Genomic DNA, 6,000 nt, shown 5'->3' with positions numbered 1-6,000 from the left:
TGATTAAAGTGTATTTTCAATTCATTTTCTTTTTTTTGCACAAATAGAAGAAGAGCTGCTATATGCTGTAAACAAATGCATACAATTTAGCAGACATTCTAAAATGCCAACAGCATCTGGTGTTCCCAGGCGGTCACCCATCCAAGTACTGACCAGACCCAACGCTGCTTAACTTCGCTGATCGGACGAGAAGCGGTGCTTTCAACGTGGTATGATCGTTGGACGATTGTTCCACAATCACAACTTTTATCACATGTCTCTTTATATTCCTGGTTTCCTATGGTTTCTACTTCGGCTAACTACCTAAATCTCACCTTGGTTTACACTGGGTTACAAAAATCTTCACACTAGACGACAAATCATCTTTCTACTTTGTCGGCTCTACAACACTACAAGGCAATACAAAGACAAACTTCAAACTGCCACCTATTCACTGCTAAACTCATCGTGAGTCTTCTTTGACTGATAGAAAAATATAGTACATTTTATCTTCTGATGTTCTTTAGTAGCATATCATTACTATATTATTTTTTTAACACTAACGCACACTATCATCCTATATCATTTCGTCTGTAAATCTGATTAGCATTAGAAGGAATTTAATCAAGTGTTTGCAATTGCTCTAGTCCCCCCTCCCCCCTCCCCTAGATTTTATCCATCGTTTTCGGCCCGATCCTTCTCCCTGTTTCCGACGGCGTTGACTTTGACTCTATTTCCTGTTGATTGAAGTACATTTCAGTTATTTGTCTACACTAATATAAGAGAGCTGCTATATACTTGTAATACAAATGCATACAATTTAGCAGACATTCTAAAAGCCAACAGCATCTGGTGTTCCCAGGCGTCACCCATCCAAGTACTGACCAGACCCAACGCTGCTTACTTCGCTGATCGGACGAGAACGGTGCTTTCAACGTGGTATGATCGTTGGCAATTGTGAGGGTAACATGACCAGCTTCAATTCACCGCCCACACCTTTTTCATATATTTAGTGTATGTACATTTTCTTTTTATAACAAACTTCATTCCATGACATTCATTCACTGACATCTCCACAATCACAGTCACCACTATCGGGGGTATGCCATTTCTAACTCATGCGACACTACCTTTGTGTGCCTAACGTAAGTCTTTTGCCCTCTTTAGACCTGTGTATATAGTGCATAAGAAAAAGAGTATGTTATTGGAACATCGTAAATCGGTGCAAACTATTATTACCGTTACTGTAAGCAGGTAGAGATAAATTATACAGTCAGTCATGAACAGAAATACTGATTGCTCTATTTGCTAGTTTATTAAAGTATATTTTCAATTCATTTCTTTGCACAAATATAAGAAGAGCTGCCCTATATTGTAAAGAATGCACACAATTTAGCAGACATTTTAAAATGCCAACAGCATCTGGTGTTCCCAGGCGGTCACCCATCCAAGTACTGACCAGACCCAACGCTGCTTAACTTCGCTGATCGGACGAGAAGCGGTGCTTTCAACGTGGTATGATCGTTGGCGAGTCTCCTCACAAGTCACAACTTTTATCACAATGTTTACCGGGTTTTTCCTGGTTTCTTCTCTTGGCTGCAAATTCCTGTGACCTGCCATCCACTTACGCCTACATCTATGAGCAAATAAGCTCACCACCAAGGGAAGCAAATCTCATTTTGATTCATTGCTTAATAAAATCATACACAGGCGACACGATCATTTCCTATTGTCTCGAACATAACAAAATAAGCTTCAAATTTACTATCAACATCAATTGTTGAAACTCTATGTGAGTGCGTTCTTAACTGATAACTTAAAATTACAGTAATTTTCTTATTGTTTACTACATATCATTACTAATATTTGGTTTTTACTAACACAATTAACCACCACTATTATCATTATTATCATCTTTTAAAATCGTCTAGCATAGAAGGGAATTCATCAAATGTTTGCATTTACTTAGACACAGGCGACACGATCTGTTCCTATGTCTCGCCCTAGAACAATACAAAACAAGCTTCAAATTTACTATCAAAATCTTTATTGTTGAACTCTATCGGAGTGGTTTCTTATTAAAATTACAGTCATTTTTCTATTGTTTAGTACATTCATTACTAATTTATGACTTTTTTTCTAACACAATTATCACCACTACTATCAGTATTATCATCTGTAAAATCCGTCTAGTATAGAAGGAATTCAATCAATGTTTGCATTTACTTTAGTTCCCCCTAGGTGTTTTCCATTCGTTTTCTGCTCTCTTTTTCCCTCTCTCCGACGACGTTGACTTTGACTCTATTTGCCGTTTGATTAAAGTATATTTCCATTGGTTTCTTTATGTAATATAAAAAGAACAGCTATATATTTCATGGTATGCATACAATTTAGCAGCATTCTAAAAAGCCAACAGCATCTGGTGTTCCCAGGCGGGCACCCATCCAGTACTGACCAGACCCAACGCTGCTTAACTTCGCTGATCGGACGAGAAGCGTGCTTTCCACGTGTATGATCGTTGGCAATTGTCCCTCGCACAATCACTACCTTATCACTTGTCGATTTTATTCTGTTTCCTATGGTTTGTATTTGGCTCAAATTCCTTCACCTGCCACCGTTACAGCTACATTCTCGGGCAATACTCCCACTAATGAGAATCTTTTCGATCTTGCTCTAAATCGCTAAGGCTCCAGTTTCTCACTAGAAAATATATGCCAACGATAGAGCAAGGATTAGGAACTTATCTTCTATGTACTTCCGTCGCACTAAAATACCAACTTTGACACGAATGTCTGGAGCACGTCTGTAAGTCTGTTACATTAGAAGGGATTTAATCGTGTTTGCATTGGTCTAGTTCACCTAGCACCATCCTTCGTTTTCGGGCTGTCTCTCCCTTTTCCGACGCGTTGACTTGACTCTATTTCCTGTGATTGAAGTACATTTTCAATTGATTTCTACACTAATTAAAAGAGCTGTATATACTCTAACAAATCATACAATTTTCGACTTCTAAATCCAAAGATCTGGTGTTCCAGGCGTCACCCATCCAAGTATGACCAGACCAACGTGCTTAACTTCGCTGATCGGACGAAACGGTCTTTCACGTGGTATGATCGTTGGCAATACGTATAACACTGACCAGCCTTAACACACTGCTCCCCCCATTCTCATATATTTATGTACTTTTATAATGTACTTGTCTTTTTTTCCAAACTTCATTGCCATGACATTCCAATTTATATCACTGGGCTCTCCACAATCACAGTCGACCACGATCGGATTAAAGGCCCAAATTCTGACTCAATTTCCACTGCATTTTGTACCTATGCAAGTCTTTAGCCTTTTTTAGACTGTGCGTTCTGACGGATTTATGTATGTGGTTATAAATTCGGTGTACACATGCATGCAAACCACATCTCTTGCATAGTACCGTTACTGTAATAGAGGAATAAATCATAGTCAGTCAGTCCATCAGAAATGCTGATTACTCTATTCATTTGATTAAATGTATTTTCATTCATTTCTTTGCACAAATAAAGAAACTGCTATATGCTGTAAACAATGCATACAATTTAGCAGAAAACATTCTAAAATGCCCCAAAAGCATCTGGTGTTCCCCGGTCACCCATCCAGTACTGACCCGACCCAACGCTGCTTTTAAATTCGCTGATCGACGAGAAGCGTTTCTTTTCAACGTGGTTTTGATCGTTTTGCGATTCTTTTCACACAATCACAAATTTATCCATGGTCTCTTTAATTCTGGTTTCCTATGGTTTCTAAATTTGGCTACTACCTAAATCTCCCTTGGGTTTTCACGGTACAACTTACACGACGACCAAATCATTTCTACCAAATTTTGTCCGGGTCTAGAACACTACAATGGAACATCAAAGACAAACTTCAAACTGCCACTAATTCACTGCTAAAACTCAGTCGTGAGTCTTTTCTTTTACTGATAGTTTTTACATTTTAGCTTAAATTTTTTGAATTCCCCTAATATAAAAATTTTTTAAACCCCCACTAATCCTAATTTTATTATCGCTGAAAAAATTTTTACTTAAAGGAAAATTAAAATTTTTCATTCTTGCCCCCCCCCCCCTTCCCCCCAAATTTTACCACTGTTTTGGCCCCCTTTCCCCCGTTTTTCGGGTTACTTTTTTTAAATTTTTTTGTGTTGAATTTTTTCAGTTTTTTTTCTCATTTTGGGTCTTTTTGTTCAAACTACTTTGAACATTCTAAAAAAAAAATCTGGTTTCCCACCCCCCTAAGATGCCAACCCAACCTGCTAATTTGGGGGGGATCAAGAAAGGGGGGGTTTTCCCCGGGGTTACTTTCAATTTGGGGAACAAGCCGGGGTTAATTCCCCGCCCCAACCTTTTTCAAATTTTATGAGGTTTCATTTTTTTTTTTTTAAAAAAACCTTCCAGACCCCTTCTTTATAATTTTAATAATACCCTTCATGGGCCCTTTTTTCCAACATCCTTTTTTTACGAATCTTTTCCCTCTTTTACCCCTGATAATGGCAAGAAAAAATAAAAGATTAGACATGAAATCTGGGCCCTTTTTACCGTTACTGAGCGGTAAGGGATTTATACGTCATCATGAAAAAAATCTGATTTCTTTTTTTAGTGATTTGTAAAATTTTTTATTTTTTCTTTACAAAATAAAAACTCTTATTGTAAAATAAACCCCAATTTCAAACTTTTAAAAAAAAAAGCCTGGTTTAGGGGTACCCCCCCAATACTACCCGAACCCCCCTGCTTTAAACCCTGTGCAGGCGGGGCTTTTAAGTTTGACGGGGCGGTCTCCCACGCAAACTTTTATCCCAAGTTTTTGTTCCCCTTTTTTCCTTTTCCAAACCTTAAAAAGCCTTTGGTCCTATGGGCAAAAAAAACCACCCAAACAAAATTTTTTTGTTCATTTTTCAAAAAACTACACAGCACACATCATTTTTTTTTTCCTGCTTTAAAAAAAAGCCAAAAAAACTTCAAACCCATTTTTTAAAAATCATGTGATCTTTTTTTTAAAGAAATTAAAATTACATTTTTTCTTATGTTTTTTAATATCTTCTAATTTATTTTTTTAAAAATTAAAACCCCCTTTAAACATATTTTCTTTTGTAAAAACGTTACATAGAAGGAATTAATCAAAAGTTTTCATTTCTTTCCCCCCCCCCGTTTTCCATTGTTCCCCGCCCCTTTTTTTCCCTTTTTCCCCTTGTTTTTAAAATCCATTTTCCCTTTATTAAATATTTTTTTTTTTCTTATTTAAAAATAATTTTTAAAAAAAAAACACTAAAAAATTTTTTAAATCCCCCGGGGGACAACAAAATGCAAACCTCCCTTTTTTTCCCCCGGGTTTACCCCCCCCCTTTTTCCCCCAAGTTCTTACCGCCCTTTTTAAAAAAGGGGCTTTTTAATTTAATTTCATTTTCCCTTTCCCCCAATCAAATACCTATCGGGTTGATTTTTGCCCCCGGGTTTTAAAATTTTTGCATTTCCGGAAATGCCCAAGGGTTTAAAGTTAATTTTCGGGCAAATACCTTTACACTTTTAATAATTTTTTCGAGCTTTCCAAAAACGTAAAGGGTTTTTTCATTTTTTGCAAATAAGAACCCGGGAATTTTGGGGCAAAATTAAAGGAAACCCTTTCCCCTTCTTATGGGTTTTTTCTTCCGTCGAAATTAAAATCCCCTTTTTGGAGGATGTTGGAGCAATCTGTAAACTTTACAAAAGGGTTTTTTCGTTTCTTGGGCATTTCGCCCGCACCCCCATTCGTTTCGGGGGTTTCCCCCCCCCCCGGGGGCTTCTTTGATCATTTCCTTTATTAAGACATTTTTATTTTATTTTTCAACAAAAAAAAAAAGCTCATTACCCAAAAAAAAATCATTTGAACTCTAAAAAGCCCGCATCTTTTCCCCGGGGTCCCCCCCCTTTTTTTCCCAACCCCAAGTGTTAACTCCATACAAACTTTTCAGGGATATCTTGAAAAAACGTTACATGAAAGTTAACAATGCTTTTC

At 37.2% G+C, this 6,000-nt stretch overlaps 2 non-coding genes and 2 pseudogenes across 2 annotated transcripts; all 4 read right to left on the bottom strand.

The window, feature by feature from the left end:
- Positions 1-104: 104 nt before the first annotated feature.
- Positions 105-223, bottom strand: LOC119598768. The gene has a single exon (XR_005231010.1). It is a non-coding gene; the product is annotated as a 5S ribosomal RNA (ribosomal RNA).
- A 593-nt stretch (positions 224-816) lies between these two features.
- LOC119598804 lies at positions 817-932 on the bottom strand (annotated as a pseudogene).
- Positions 933-1,389: 457 nt separating this feature from the next.
- LOC119598765 lies at positions 1,390-1,508 on the bottom strand. Its single transcript, XR_005231007.1, has one exon. It is a non-coding gene; the product is annotated as a 5S ribosomal RNA (ribosomal RNA).
- Positions 1,509-2,386: 878 nt separating this feature from the next.
- On the bottom strand, positions 2,387-2,502 carry LOC119598808 (annotated as a pseudogene).
- Positions 2,503-6,000: the final 3,498 nt, after the last annotated feature.

The sequence above is a fragment of the Penaeus monodon genome, chromosome 41 (assembly GCF_015228065.2).
Source record: "Penaeus monodon isolate SGIC_2016 chromosome 41, NSTDA_Pmon_1, whole genome shotgun sequence".
NCBI lineage: Eukaryota > Metazoa > Arthropoda > Malacostraca > Decapoda > Penaeidae > Penaeus > Penaeus monodon.
The sequence above is the reverse complement of the archived record's forward strand: the minus strand, read 5'-3'. Positions and strand labels throughout refer to the sequence as shown.